Source organism: Herpailurus yagouaroundi, unplaced genomic scaffold (genome assembly GCF_014898765.1).
Source record: "Herpailurus yagouaroundi ecotype Mexico unplaced genomic scaffold, PumYag 180, whole genome shotgun sequence".
NCBI lineage: Eukaryota > Metazoa > Chordata > Mammalia > Carnivora > Felidae > Herpailurus > Herpailurus yagouaroundi.
Genome location: NW_024412411.1, coordinates 27086086 through 27101296, shown reverse-complemented (window position 1 = coordinate 27101296; position 15211 = coordinate 27086086). Strand labels below are relative to the sequence as shown.

Sequence of the window (15211 nt, the reverse complement as noted above, 5' to 3'; positions counted from 1 at the left end):
TGCTTCCATAGGTTTCTTGTACATTTAAGAAGCTCTATATTCTCAATTTGAAACCTGGATTTATTAATAGCTTCACAAAAAGTCTTGATTTATTAATAGCTTGACAAAAAGTCTCCTCTCAAAAATTAATTAGAGTTCTGTTGAATTACCTGAATTTAATACAATTCAGCTTGTAATTGATAGAGTGCACCAGCTCACAGGTGGCAAAGACATTAACTCCATTCTATTTCCATCTGCTGATATGTCTACCATAAACTTAAATTGCATATCAATCATCCATCTGGAAGTGAGCATTAGATCCAAAATCTTCTTACCTACAGCTGCTATGCTGTGTTCAGTTGTCTTTCTTTGAAAATGTCACAAGCACCATAAATAAATGGTTTCTAACATTAAAAAAAAATCTAATTAAGGTGTCTACATACAATTTATCTCTGGTATTCACAGATATCACAGAAGTACTAAGTTAATACAGGCTTTGATTTGATAAGATGTTCTAGTAGTTAAGAGTTAAGGACAAAATGTATTATACACCTTCCAAGATTTATATACATAATTCGTAAATAGATCACAAATTAAATTTTATTTTGTATATATAACCTATTCGGAGATCATTCTCATTGTAACAAATAGAACTATGATGGAAAAATTTGGCTGAAAATTGTGTCTAATATTAGAATATAGCAATGGATTAATTTATGGGAATCTATTCTTTTCCACAGTTTGGAAAAGACTCTCAGAGACTTTCACTGTCAGAGGCTTTCTATCCACTTCTTTATCTTTTCTCTTCCCTTGTTTTCCATTCTTTGGGGAAATGTCAAAGTTATGGTTGCTTTTCTCCACAAAATTAATTTAAGGATACCTTGTACTGTATGGGCCTTTAATTAGGGCCTTCAATAAACATGACAAGCTGATATGATTTAATGGAATGAATGAAAGACCCTTGATATATAAAATTTTCTGCAGTTACCTTCCAGAATTTTGGCCTGACTTGTGAAAGTAAAATTATACTGTCAAACGCTTGACACGTACACTCTCCTCCAGAACTACCTCAGATTCAGATCTAGTTACTTTCTTTCTTTAACTCTAATTTTCAAGCCTGAAGAAACTGAAAACATGCAGTAGGCTGAGTAAAATATTTTCCAATATTTTTAATCAGTTAACTTGAATTAACCTGACAAATTAAAGGATATATATATATATATATATACATACCCTAAAATTGGGTATGATATTCTCAATATTTGATAAATAATTAGAAAACAAAAATAAATAATTCTATATAAAAATTATTTTACCTCTTAGGCTGGTTATCTAAAGATACATCATAAATATTATAGTTAAGTAGTACATGGTAGATGTAATTTGAGATGACCTGTTGATGTCCACTTATTCATTAATATAAACATGGATTAATCATGTATTCTAAAATATTTTAATGTATTAATTTTAAAGGACTGTTAGATGCAAATAGATGCAATTAATATTTAATGGTTTGGGTTATTGTATAGCATATGAGCATGTGGAGCACCATAAAAATCATACAAATCACTTTCATTCAGAAGTTCCCTATTAAGGTAGGGATGACTCAAACTCATTCTGCCCATGACTTCCTTCTTAAATAAACTTAAGCATGGTCTTCAAATTCAAGCCATCAAAAGGAACAACATCCATCCACTACCACATTATATGTTATTTGAGGAAGAAGTAGGATGCTATATCAGAGTACTATTTCTCTTATTGTTTCCAGCAATTTAACACAATATTCATGTGTTTAATATAAACTTAATAAGCAAACCATAAACTTAATAAGGAAAATATTTTACATTAATATTACTTCTAGAATATTTGTAGAATGTTTAGCTGACACAATCAAGGCTTTTTATTTTCCATTCTGAAGATAAAACACTTATTTTGAGTATATAATAAGTTTACCATACTGAGCAATGTTAAGAAGTTCCATAAATGATGTATGCGGGTTTTCTGTATTTTTCCCTTCAACATTCCTTTCAGTTATAAAGGCAGATTAATAAAAGAAAAACTGTACCTGCTTTCTGAAAACAGTGTCCAAGTTAGAAACTTCAAAAACAAACTTGCTTATCTTTTTGCAGTTGTCATGCAAAAATGATGCTTAGTAGGTCTTGAATGACATAAATAGCAATCCTTGAAGGCCACCTGTTAAGGAACAGGCTCTATTTAGTTATATAAGAAATGATTGTATACTATTATACTGTTTAACCATACCAACACATATTTATAACACTTTAAGCACTAGATATTTATTTAGTCATTGTTTTTTTAAGATCTAATTTTCCTCTGTAGTTTATATATTATAATAAACACAGAAAAATATCACTTTAATCCAATTTTCATAGATTTCAATAGTTTAAATCATTTAACACAGAATGCAGACAGGACATCAATATAGAAGCATTGGACTTAAGCTACACACAAGAGCAGATGGTCTTAACATATTTAGAACATTCCATCCAACAGAAGAATATGCTTTCTTCTTATAGATTCATGGAACTTTTTGTAGAATAGAAATATGTTACACAAGTCAATACTTTAAGAATATTGAAGACTGAGGAGGGGTCAACATGCTGGAAAAGTAGGGGAATCCATACTTCCCATGTCTTTCAAACAAAGAAGGGTTGAAGCCAAAGGACTTTGAACCCCAAAAGTCTGGGAGGAAAAGAGACTGAGTCTACCAGGGAGAAAATGGGACAACCTGATGGGCCATAGGTGGGTGATTGCAAACTGAAGGAGATAAAATGGGCTGTGTAGGCATGGAGGGGAGGGATCCCCTTCTGTGGAGAGACAAAAGGAAGAGAAAAATGGCTGGGGAAGTGTATGACAGTATCTGGACAAGAGAAAAAAACCTCGGAATGGGACGGAGAGGGATCTCACCTCTAACTGCAGGTTAGAGGATCTCTAAATGCAGATCCCATTTGTGGACTGGGGCCACCTGCCCTGTTCACACACCTGGGGAGGAATGAAGCCACCTCCGGCTTCGGTGATAGATCAGGGGCACAGTCTGCAGCAAGAGAAACTGGTCCCCTCCCCTGAAGTGCTGTAGCACAGGACAAACCAGCCAGGACCACATATTGGGAGGTGCTTCCTCAGTACCAGGGTGCACAGAGTGGGAGTTTAATTCCCAGCCAAGTGCCAGGGCAAAGGAGTGGGTGGAGTGAGACAGACAGCTTCACCTGTGCCCGCGGCACAGTGAGGACAGCTCCAAATGAGTGATTTGGGACACCCAGTCATGGAGAAGAGACTGGAGGGTCACCATTTTTCTCCCCACCACCACCAAGGCGGGCATCAGGGATGGGTCCACAGGGCCCACAGTGGAGACAGCACAAACCTACACCAAACCACGCCCCTTCCCGCCAGGTAACTGTGTATCTACTGGAGCAGGATAGAAGCTGTGGAACCAGACAGACCCCTCCTCCAGACCAATGCTGCTGCATTGCCTGGATTAATTCCAGGACAATTCTTGTTATATAGATATATTCTCCCTTCCATTTCTTCTTCTTATCTCTTCCCTCTGCTAGGCTGGTTACTCTGGTTGTTTGTATGTTTAACAGACATATTTAACACATTCTCTTGATACATGTTCTACACCTCCTTCTTTACATTTCTTTCTCTCTCTCTGGAATAATCAAGTTTTTCTATCTGGGTAACTTTATCTTGGTTTCTTTTTCCCTGATTCCTTCCTTATTTTCCTCTCTCTCTCTGGATTAAGTCTTTTAGTCTCTCTACCTGGTCAATGTTTATTTTTTTTTCTTTTGCCCCACCCCTGTCATTTCTCTCTTTATATGTGCTCTTCCATCAGCACCACCTCCACTCTGTTCTTTACTGGTAGCTGGTATTTCTGGTTTTTGCTTTTGGATTGTTTTTAGTTTCTTGTTATTTGTTTTTCCTTATTTGTTTGTTGTATTTGTTTGTGTGTTTGCATATTTTTGTTTCCTGTTTGTCTTTCTGTTTGTTTTCCTTTCCAGGGCTACTTCAAGGAACAAATCAAAGCACATCTGGTGGGGGGTCCAAAACATCACAACAAGCAGGGAAATAAAATAAACGAAGTCACAACAAGAAAGAGCAAGGAACACGCTCCAAAAAACACCTCCTAAATGGCCAGGTCCTGGACAGTGTATGAACCCCCTTTAACATAGCAGTAGTCACAGGTGAAGAGCACATAACAAGCTTTTAAAACTCATAAAGGACTGAAAACTAGCCAAAATGATGAAACAGAAGAATTCTCCTCAGAAGAAATTCCAGAAAGAAGTGACAGCTAAAGAATTGATCAAAACAGATATAAGCAACATAACTGAACACAAATTTAGAATAATAGTCATAACATTAATCACTGGACTTGAAAAGAGCATATAAGACAGCAGAGAATCTATTGATGCAGAGATCAAGAGACTAAAAAATCATCATGATGAATTAAAAAATGCTATAAATTAGGTGCACAATAAAATGGAGGTGGCCACAGCACAGATTAAAGAGGCAGAGGGGAGAATAGGCAAATTAGAAGATAAAATTATGGAAAAAATTATGGATAAAAAAAATCCAGGACCATGAGGGGAGAATTAGAGAAGTAAGTGATTCAATCAAACAGAACAATATCTGTGTCATAGGAATTCCAGAAGAAGAAGAGAGAGAAAGGGGTGGAAGGTGTACTCGAACAAATCATAGCTAAAAACTTCCCTGATCTGGGGAAGGAACTAGGCATTGAAAATCAAGAGGCACAGAGAACTCCCTTCAGATGTAACTTGAATCAATCTTCCACATGAAATATCATAGTGAAACTAGCAAAATACAAGGTTAAAGAGAGAATTCTAAAAGCAACTATGGATGAATAGGCCTTAACATACAAAGGTAGGCATATAAGGGTAGTAGCAGACCTATTTACTGAAATTGACAGGCCAGAAAGGAATAGCAGGAAATCCTCAATGTGATGAACAGGAAAAAATATGCAAACAGGAATCCTTTAACCAGTAAGCATGTTATTCAGAATAGAAGGAGAAATAAAGGTTTTCCCAAACAAAATAAAAACTGAAGGAATTCATCACCACTAAACCAGCCCTACAAGAGATCCTAAGGGGGACTCTGTGAATTAAATCTTGCAGGAACCACAAAGTACCAGAGACATCATTACAAGCATGAAACCTACGGATATCACAATGACTCTAAACCCATATATTTCAATAATAACACTGAATTTAAATGGACTAAATGCTCCAGTCAAAAGACATAGGGTATCAGAAATATAAAAGTCAAGATCCATCTATATGGTGTCTACAAGGGACTCATTTTAGACCCGAGGACACCTTCAGATTGAAATTGAGGGGATGGAGAACTATCTATCATGCTACTGGAAGTCAAAAGAAAGCTGGAGTAGTCATACTTATATCAGATAAACTATACTTTAAATTAACAAGAGATTAATAAATGTATTATATAATAATTACAGGATCTATCAATGAGGAAGAACTAACAATTATAAATGTCTATGCACTGAAATCGGGAGTACCCAAATATACAAAACAATTAATCTTCAACACAAGCAATCTTATTGATAAGAATGTGGTAATTGCAGGGGACTTTAATACTCCAATTACAACAAAGAACAGACATTCTAGAGAATCAATAAAGAAACAATGTCCCTGAATGATACACAGGACCAGGTGGACTTGACAGATATATTTAGAACTCTACATCCCAAAGCAGCATAATATACTTTCTTCTCGAGTGCACATGGAACATTCTCCAAGACAAATCACATAATGGGCCACAAAAAAAGCCCTCAATAAATACTAAAGAACTGAGATCATACCATGTACACCTTCAGATCACAATGTTATGAAATTTGAAATCAACCACAAGAAAAAGTCTTGAAAATGTCCAAAAGCATGGAGGTTAAAGAACATCCTACTAAAGAATGAATGGGTCAACCAGACAATTAGAGAAGAAATTTAAAAAATGTATGGAAACAAATGAAAATGATAAACAACAATCCAAACCCTTTGGATGCAGCAAAGGCAATCCTAAGAGGAAAACACATTGCAACCCGGGCCTATCTCAAGAAACAAGAAAAATCCCAAATACAAAACCTAACAGCACACTTAAAGGAACTAGAAGCAGAACAGCAAAGACACCCCAGACCCAGCAGAAGAAGAGAAATAACAAAGATCAGAGCAGAAATAAACAATATAGAATCTAAACAGACACACACACACACACACACACACACACACACAAACACAAAAAAACAGTAGAACAGATCAATGAAACCAAGAGTTGTGTTTTTGAAAAAATAAACAAAATTGATAAACCTCTAGCCAGGCTTCTCAAAAAAAAAAAGAGAGTAGACCCAAATAGATAAAACCATGATTGCAAATGGATTTATTTCAACCAATCCCTCAGAAATACAAGCAATTATCAGGGAATACTATGAAAAATTATATGCCAACAAAAGGGACAACCTGGAAGAAATGGACAAATTCCTAAACACCCACACACTACCAAAACACAAACAGGAAGAAATAGAAAATTCGAACAAACCAATAACTAGTGAAGAAATCAAATCAGTTTTCAAAAACCTCCCAACAAATGAGTCCTGGATCAGATGGCTTCCCTGGGTAATTCAACCAGACATTTAAAGCAGACTTAATACCTATCATTCTCAAGTTCCAAAAAATAGAAATGGAAGGAAAACTTCTCAACTCATTCTATGAAGCAGCATTACTTTGATTCCCAAACCAGACAGAGACCCAGCAAAAAAAGAGAACTACAGGCCAATATCTCTGATGAATATGAATACAAAAATTCTCAACAAGATACTACCAAATCGAATTCAACAGCATATAAGAAGAATTATTCACCATGATGAAGTGGGATATATTCCTGGGCTGCAGGCTCATTCAATATTCACAAATCAATTCACAAATCACAAATAACATGATTCATCACATTAATAAAAGAAAAGATAAGAACCATATGATCCTGACAATCGATACAGAAAAAGCATTGGACAAGATACAACATCCTTTCTTAACAAAAACCTTCAAGAGAGTCGGGATGGAATGAACATACTTAAACATCATAAAAACCATTTATGAAAAGCCCACAGCTAATATCATCCTCAATGGGGAAAAACTGAGAGCTTTCCCTAGGAGATTAGAAACACAACAGGAATGTCCACTCTCACCACTGTTTTTTAACATAGTGTTGGAAGTCCTAGCATCAGCAATCAGACAACAAAATGAAAGAAAAGGCATCAAAATAGGCAAAGATGAAGTCAAACATTCACTTTTTGCAGACAACATGATACTCCATATGGAAAACATGACAGACTCCACCAAAAGTCTGCTAGAACTGGTATGTGAATTCAGCAAAGTCACAGGGTACAAAATCAATGTACAGAAATCAGTAGTATTTTTATACACCAAAAATTAAGCAACAGAAAGAGAAAAAAGAAACCAATCCCATTCTCAATTGCATCAAGAACCATAAAGTAACTGGGAATAAACCTAACCAAAGATGTAAAAGATCTGTATGCTGAAAACTATAGAAAGCTTATAAAGGAAATTGAAGAAGACACAAAGAAATGGAAAAAAAAAAAAAACATTCCATGCTCATGGACTAGAAGAATAAATATTGTTAAAATGTCAATACTACCCAAAGCGGTCTACACATTCAATGCAATCCCAATAAAACTTGCACCAGCATTCTTCTCAAAGCTAGAACAAACAATCCTAAAATCTGTATGGAACCACAAAAGACCCAGAATAGACAAAGTAATATTGAAGAAGAAAACCAAAGCGTGAGGCATCACAATCCCAGACTTTAGCCTCTACTACAAACTGTAATGATTAAGACACACATGGTATGTGTGGCACAAAAACAGACACATAGACCAATGGAATAGAATAGAGACTCCAGAATTGGAAACACAAAAGTGTCGGAATGGATAAATAAAACAAGACCCATCATTATGCTACATACAAAAGACTCATTTTAGTCCTAAAGACACCTGTAGTTGAAAGTGAGGGGATGAAGAAACATTTGTCATACAAATTGACATCAAAAGAAAGCCAGAGTAGCAATACTTATATCAGACAAACTAGATTTTAAACCAAAGACTGTACAAAAGATGAAGAAGGGCACTATATCATAATAAAGGGATGATCCAACAAGATTTAACAAGTATAAATATTTATTCCCCCAATATGGAGCACTCAAATATATAAAACAATGACAAATGTAAAGAAATTAACAGACAATAATACAATTCTACTAGGGGACTTGAACAACCCACTTCCATCAATGGACAGGTTACCTAAGCAGAAAGTTAACAAGGAAACAGTGGCTTTGAATGCCACACTGGACCAGATGTACTTAACAGATATATTCAGATATTTCATCCTAAACCAGCATAATACACATTCTTTTCAAATACATACGGGACATTCTCCAGAATATATCACATGCTAAGTCACAAATCAGGCTTCAACAAATACGAAAAGATTGAGATCATGGCATGTATCTTTTCTAATCAAAATGTCATGAAATTTGAAGATAATCACACACCCACACAAAATTGAAAGACCACAAATATATGGACATTGAAGGACATGCTACTAAAGGATGAATGGGTCAACCAGGAAATTAAAGAAGAATTAAACAGTACAAGGAAACAAATGAAAATGAAAACATTAAGTTCCAAAACCTTTGGGATGCAGCAAAAGTGGTCATAAGAGGGAAGTATATGGCAATACAGATCTACCTCAGACAGGAAGAAGCAGTTCAAATAAACAATCTAAACTTACACCTAACAAAGCTAGAAAAAGAATAATAAATGAAGCTTAAAGCCAGCAGAATAAGGGAAATAAAAAAGATTAGAGCTGAAATATATGATATAGAAACTAAAAACAAACACTAGAACAGATCAATGAAACCAGAATTTGTTTCTTTGAAAAAATTAATTAAGTTGATAAATACCTAACTTTTTTTTCCTAAAGTTTTTAAACTTTGGCAGAGTGATAGCTACCTAAGCAACTAAGTAAAGAATCATATTTCTTTCAGTTTGGGCTTTCTCTGGGAGTAATTATGTAAAAGTCAGAATTCTGTGTTCCCATTAATGACAATAATGTCTTAATGAATACATGACACATTATTTTTGTCTCCTATTTCATTGAATTAATGAGAAAATTAGATGAGATAATGCACAGACGTTTACCAACATGCATGGTACATATTGAGCATTTAATAAATATCACTAATTATTATTTTCCCACTTTATGGATTAATATAACAAAATAAGAAAATATAACTAAGAGTTGTGTTGTTATTATTCTTGTTTTTAAATTCCCTCCTTCAGTTTGCTTCTCATAAACAAAGCCTTCCACTCATATTCTCAGTAAGCTCATGCCTGTCTTTTAAGACAGTATGTTGTAGTGAAGAAACTACTACATCTGAAGTCAGTCATATTCTGCCACACTCTTAGATCTTGAGAAAGTCATTTAGCATTTCTAAGCTAGTGCCTTGAAATGCAAATAATGATGTCAGATCCTCTTCCTGCTTGAAGGATTATAATAAAAGTTTCAAGAAATAATAGATGAGAAAGTTCTTTCTAAACTCAGTTTTACATATGTTAGTTGCTACATCTCAAGTTCTACCTTGTAAAAGATTATGACCTTTGCCAACCTATCTTCTTCTCCATTTCTTTTAAAAGTAGATCAAACTTCACCAAGAAATCCTAGGTGAATTAATCAGAGAAGGTGTGTTGTCTCATTATCCATAACCCTGATTCACTCACCTTTGGTCAACATGAATTTATATTATGTGAGTCTACATTTTTTTTTTCATTTTAGCATACATTTTGCTTTGCACACAGGGAAACAAAAAACAAAAAACAGTCCTTTACAGTCGGTTTAAAATTGCGAAAAAAAAAGCATCTAACATTTTCCTTTTCTACATTCGTAAATTCCTCTTTTTCAAATTAGCTCCAAAGCATGTGGCATGTATCTTTTTTTTTTCAGTTTATCTTTTAGAACTTTTTGCAGGTGACTGCCTTTAATGAAATCTGCTTTCAATTTTTCATCTCTAATGGGTCAATGATTAGAAAAACAAATAAATGAATTTAACATGAAAAAAAAGCTTCTGTTTAGAACTTAATTGATTGTTAATGTTTATTTATTGACAATATATTAACTGCAATACAATATCCAACACTACTCTATTCTTCAAATAACTTGCCCATCTTAAGAACTTCTTTGCATATTAAAATTCCTAATAAGAAACGAGGTGCCCTTAAGTGTGTATGTGTATCCTGAAAAGAGCACATACCACGATAGGCTGACTCTGCAAGACATCTGGGTCAGGGGTGAAGGGTAGGGGATGGTGTTGTTGGGGATTATTTCAAGAAATAATGAACCCGGTCATCCAATTTCTGTTGAAAGAGAAATAACCTAAATTAAGAATAGATAAAAGAAAGTGGACAGTGGCAAATGTCTTGGGTCAATGTTCTAGGGCTAAAGGGAACCATTAAAAGATTGGTGTTGTGGGCTCAGTTTTGCCCCTCCAAAACTCATGCTGAAGTCCTATTCCCCAGTACCTCAGAATGTTACCATATTTGGAGATAAGGTCTCAAAGAGGTGATTAATTAAAATGAGGCCTTTAGGTAGGCCCTAATGCAATATTACTGGTGTCCTTATAAGGAGAGAAATGTTTAACCAGAAACATTCATAGGCATAGTAGTAATAACCATGTGAAGACATAGAAAGGTAAGTCAAGAAGAGAGCCTTAGAAGAAATCAAATCTAACAACACCTTGATCCTGTCCTTCCATCCTCCAAAACTGTGAGATAAATTTCTGTTGTTTAATCTACCTAATCTGTGTTATTGTATTAAGGTATGTTTACATATGAGGTAGGGCACTCTACCATCCACTGAGAAAGAGACATTAAACAAACAAATACACAGAATGGTTTGGCCAACTAATTAAAGCCAGTCTCCATTATCAGTCAGTCTAATATTTTCATGTGGACCCATGAACAACGTGGCAACCTTGTTAAAAACAGAGGTTAGGCATGGGCCATCAACATAAGAACTTACACAATAAAGTGGATCCAACTACTACCACTATACAATGTCCAACCTACATTGAGCTCCCACTGTCTTCCACCAGTTTGGTCCTATTCCATGAAAACTTTAACCAGCTGCTTGGTGTCAAGATAAATACATTGATATCCTTCCAACCTGGAAGGGGAAGGGATTCTCCCTGACTAGAATCAACACACATTTTAGGTATAGGTTTCTTTCCCTTACCCTTAAGTCTTCAGCCAGTACTACTCTCAAAGAAGTTACCAAGTGTTTGAGCCATGACATAGACCTTGTATGATATTGCATAGGACCAATGGCCACACTTAAAAACAAAAGAGGGTACATCAGTAGACAAGGGAACACAGGATTCTCTGGTTTGATCACATACCTTACTAACCAGAGACTCAATGGGATTACTCTTAATGGTATTTATTTATTTAATAATGTTTATTTTTTCAGGAGAGAGAAACTCTCAGGAGAGAGTATGAGCGAGGGAGGGGCAGAGAGAGAGGGAGACACAGAATCCGAAACAAGCTCAAGGCTCTGAGTTGTCAGCACAAAGCCTAATGAGGGGCTTGAACTCACAAACTGCGAGGTAATGACCTGAAGTCAGACACTTAACTGACTGAGAAACCAAGGGGCTCCTTCTCAACAGTATTTAAATACATGCATCTCCTCCATCTTAAAAAAATATATGTGTGTGTGTACACAAACACATATACATACATACACACACACATCCTTTCTGAGAACCAATAAGGATATATTTATATAAATATACTACAAAGAATTGGGCTAATGTGAAATGTGATTATGGAGAGCAAGTCTCAATATTTGGAGTCAGCAACGTGGAGGTGCAGGAGAGCTGGTGGTATTGTCCCAGTCTAATTCTGAAGACCTGAGAACCACTAGAGTCAAATGTTATAGTCTGAAATCTGGCAGGCCTTGGTCTAAAGACCAAAGAAGAGCCCGTTTCAGTTCAAATCTGAAGACAGGAAAAAGAAATTGATGTTTTGACTTGAAGGCAGGAGGAATCCTCTCTCCCTCACTAGAAAGTTAGTCTTTTTGTTCTATTATGACATTCAATTGATTGGATAGGGTCTACACACATTAGGGAGGGAACTCCACTTTGCTCAGCCTATGGATTCAAGTGTTAATACTTTCCAGAAACACTCTCCCAAACATACCCAGAATAATGTCTGGCCCAGTCAAGTAGACACATAAAACTAAGCATCACATTTTCTTAATCTCGTATCTTTAATTTTTGCCTTATTTCACTGTCATGAAACACAACCACATTCCTCAAAAGGGATATCTATACTTATTGTCTTCATTTCCACACCTCACGTTCATTCTTTTTCCCATTGGTATCCACATTCATTCTCAATATCCCATTATGCTTTCCTGAACTTTGTCATAATCAGATTCCTTTATTAGGCTCTTACATGTGAAATTCATCAACAGTTGATCCTGGCTGGGGTGCCTGAGTGGCTCGGGAGGTTAAGCACCCCACTCTTGATTTTGGCTCAGGTCATGATCTCACAGTTCCTGAGAGGAGCACCATATCAAGCATCGGGCTCCGTGCTGACATTACTGAGCCTGCTTGGGATTCTTTGTCTCTCTCTCTCTCTCTCTCTCTCTCTCTCTCTCTCTTTCTCTCTCTCTCTGCCCCTTCCCTGCTCTCTCTCAAAATAAATAAACACATTTTAAAAAAAAGATCCCGACCTTCTTTAATTCCTACCCTATAATCTCTTCCTAGGCAATTCTTGACTTCAATATACCACCTATATACAAACAACTTCCAAATTTACAACCTTTCTTCCCTTGTGTTTCTCAAAGTTATGACAATATTCATAGTTCTAAAATTGAATCCAGGAACTACATCTACTTACCACATCAACTCCTCCAACAGTAACAATAACCACATTTCCTTGGGTTCTCAATCTCAGGGAATGATTCCATTGTGAAAGCCACAGATTTTAAGGCCATCTCTGATATCACATTCTTCCCCACCCATAATATCAATTATTTACCATATCATGCTTATTTTATCCCTATGTACGTTTCAGATCTTTAACTTCTCCATTTCCATGACCACACTTGTTTAAATGAGAATATTTTCTGCATTTGCTATTGAATTGATCTCCTTGTATTCCATTCTTGGCTCATATTAAAATGTTTTTCATGCTGCAGCCAGAATGACAGTTCAATTGTTCAATGACAGTTCAATCGTGTGTGCACAATTATGTGCTATTCGCCATGCTAGTTCTTGGAAATACAAATGTGAACAAAATAAACACCTGCCCTTCACAGATCCAGTGAGAGAGCAAGACTGATAAACAACCAATTTCAGTGTTGTATGATAGGTACTATAATTGAGGTCAACCTAGTGCTATGGAATCACAAGGAGAATACCCAGCCCATTTTTCAGCATTCTGGAGAAGGCTTTCAAGAGGGACATGACTTCTAAGCTGAAGAAAACAGAAGAACTGAATCAGGAGTGGATGGTCATAGTCACTGTCATGGAGATGTATTGAGTTATGTAGTTAGGGATCTTGTTTCCTGCATTATGGAACTCAGACATGTTTACCAGGTTGTTGTGAAAACAGTCCATTGAATGAATTCCAATGTCAATACTATTTTACATACTTATACACGTATTAAATATCATAGTTTATAAAAACAAATTTCCAAATATATTAGACCATGTAAGCTTCAACCTGGTTTTACTGATGTCAAGACAATTTTTCTTTCAGACAGCCTATAGCACACAGGAGGTTAAAGAGTAAGTAAATGTCAGAATCTAGAATAGCACAGTCCAATCCACTTTTTCTATAAATAAGATATAAAATTCTGTCATTTGTAAATGGACTTCATTAGTCTAGTACTATTAAGAAGACTTCTCAAATATGTAATTAATGTTAGACATTCTTGACTTTTCAAGGATATTGAAAACCTTAACTTTTAACTTAAGTGTTGATTATATTGTAGTGAACTATTTATGACACAGTTTTTAATGATACCAGGTGGATCATCCTAATTCCAGATTAACTACATCCCACTGACACAATTTCTTCCCCACCCTGCCACCACCTGTCTGGTACCAAACTCATTCAGCTGTGGAAAATGACAGCTGGTTCTTTGGGGGAGGAGGGAGTGTTGGGAGCAGGAGTCAGGTGAAAATGACTCATTAGCAATGGAATGGAAAAATTGTGCAGACTTCCCTGTGGACATTTTGGATGAAGCATAGGTCTTTTTTCCAAGGCTTCTCTCTGATTGCTCAATTGGGAGTTAATTGCAAAACAAAATAAAACAAAAAAAGAATGTATTTAATTCTCCAAAGTTCTTGAGATTACTATGATGCAATTCTATCGTATCTAACCAATGTATTTATATTATCTCAACACAAGTTGGAGTTTCCATTTTGACATGAATCACAACAAAGTGCCAAAGGAAAAACCCTCTGATGTTTTAGCTTCCTGAGCATGCCCAGGGCATTACATTAGAAAGAATCCTGGAATCAGGAGTAAGCATACTGAATTATACACAAAATCACATAGTTCTCTTACTTCTATGGACATCAGAATGTACATGAAGAAAACAAATTTAATGGATATGGTGATTGAATTTGCTTAATTATAAATTTTTCTCTCCATTTCCTGTTTCCTTTAATTTGATTTACTTAAAGTTATTAATAGATTACTCATTTCTCTTAAATCTCTTATATTTGTGGATTTTTATACTGTTTAAATATTTTACATTGGATGTGTGGAATATTTGAAATATCAATAAAGACAAAGTGCTATAGTCAGAAAAGTACAGAGATAGCTTTGTTATGGCGAAGTTAAAAATACAGTCATTTTACAAAAACTTTTTGGATCTATATTCTCAGACACTCTGCATATGCTATTAGTATCAAAACATTTATAGGAAATTATATTATAGTAATTTAATTGTTGTAAAATGTCTCTTAAATGCTCTTCCAATTATGGCAAGTTAATTATATTTCATTAAATAATTATTTGAATTTCTCAGGCCAAAATGGTAGGAACACTAAAATGATAAGAAAGGAACTTAATTTATGAAGAAAGAGTTATCAGTGCATA

The 15211-nt window shown here is 35.4% G+C and overlaps 1 protein-coding gene across 2 annotated transcripts in view; it reads right to left on the bottom strand.

Moving 5' to 3' along the window:
• Positions 1–15211, bottom strand: part of CNTN5 (contactin 5) — a 1407026-nt gene that overhangs the window by 1081595 nt on the left and 310220 nt on the right. For both annotated transcript variants that reach the window (XM_040489700.1, XM_040489698.1), the window contains exon 2: positions 2045–2172. The gene's annotated coding sequence lies outside the window, so the exon portion shown is untranslated. The remainder of the gene's footprint in view (positions 1–2044; positions 2173–15211) is intronic.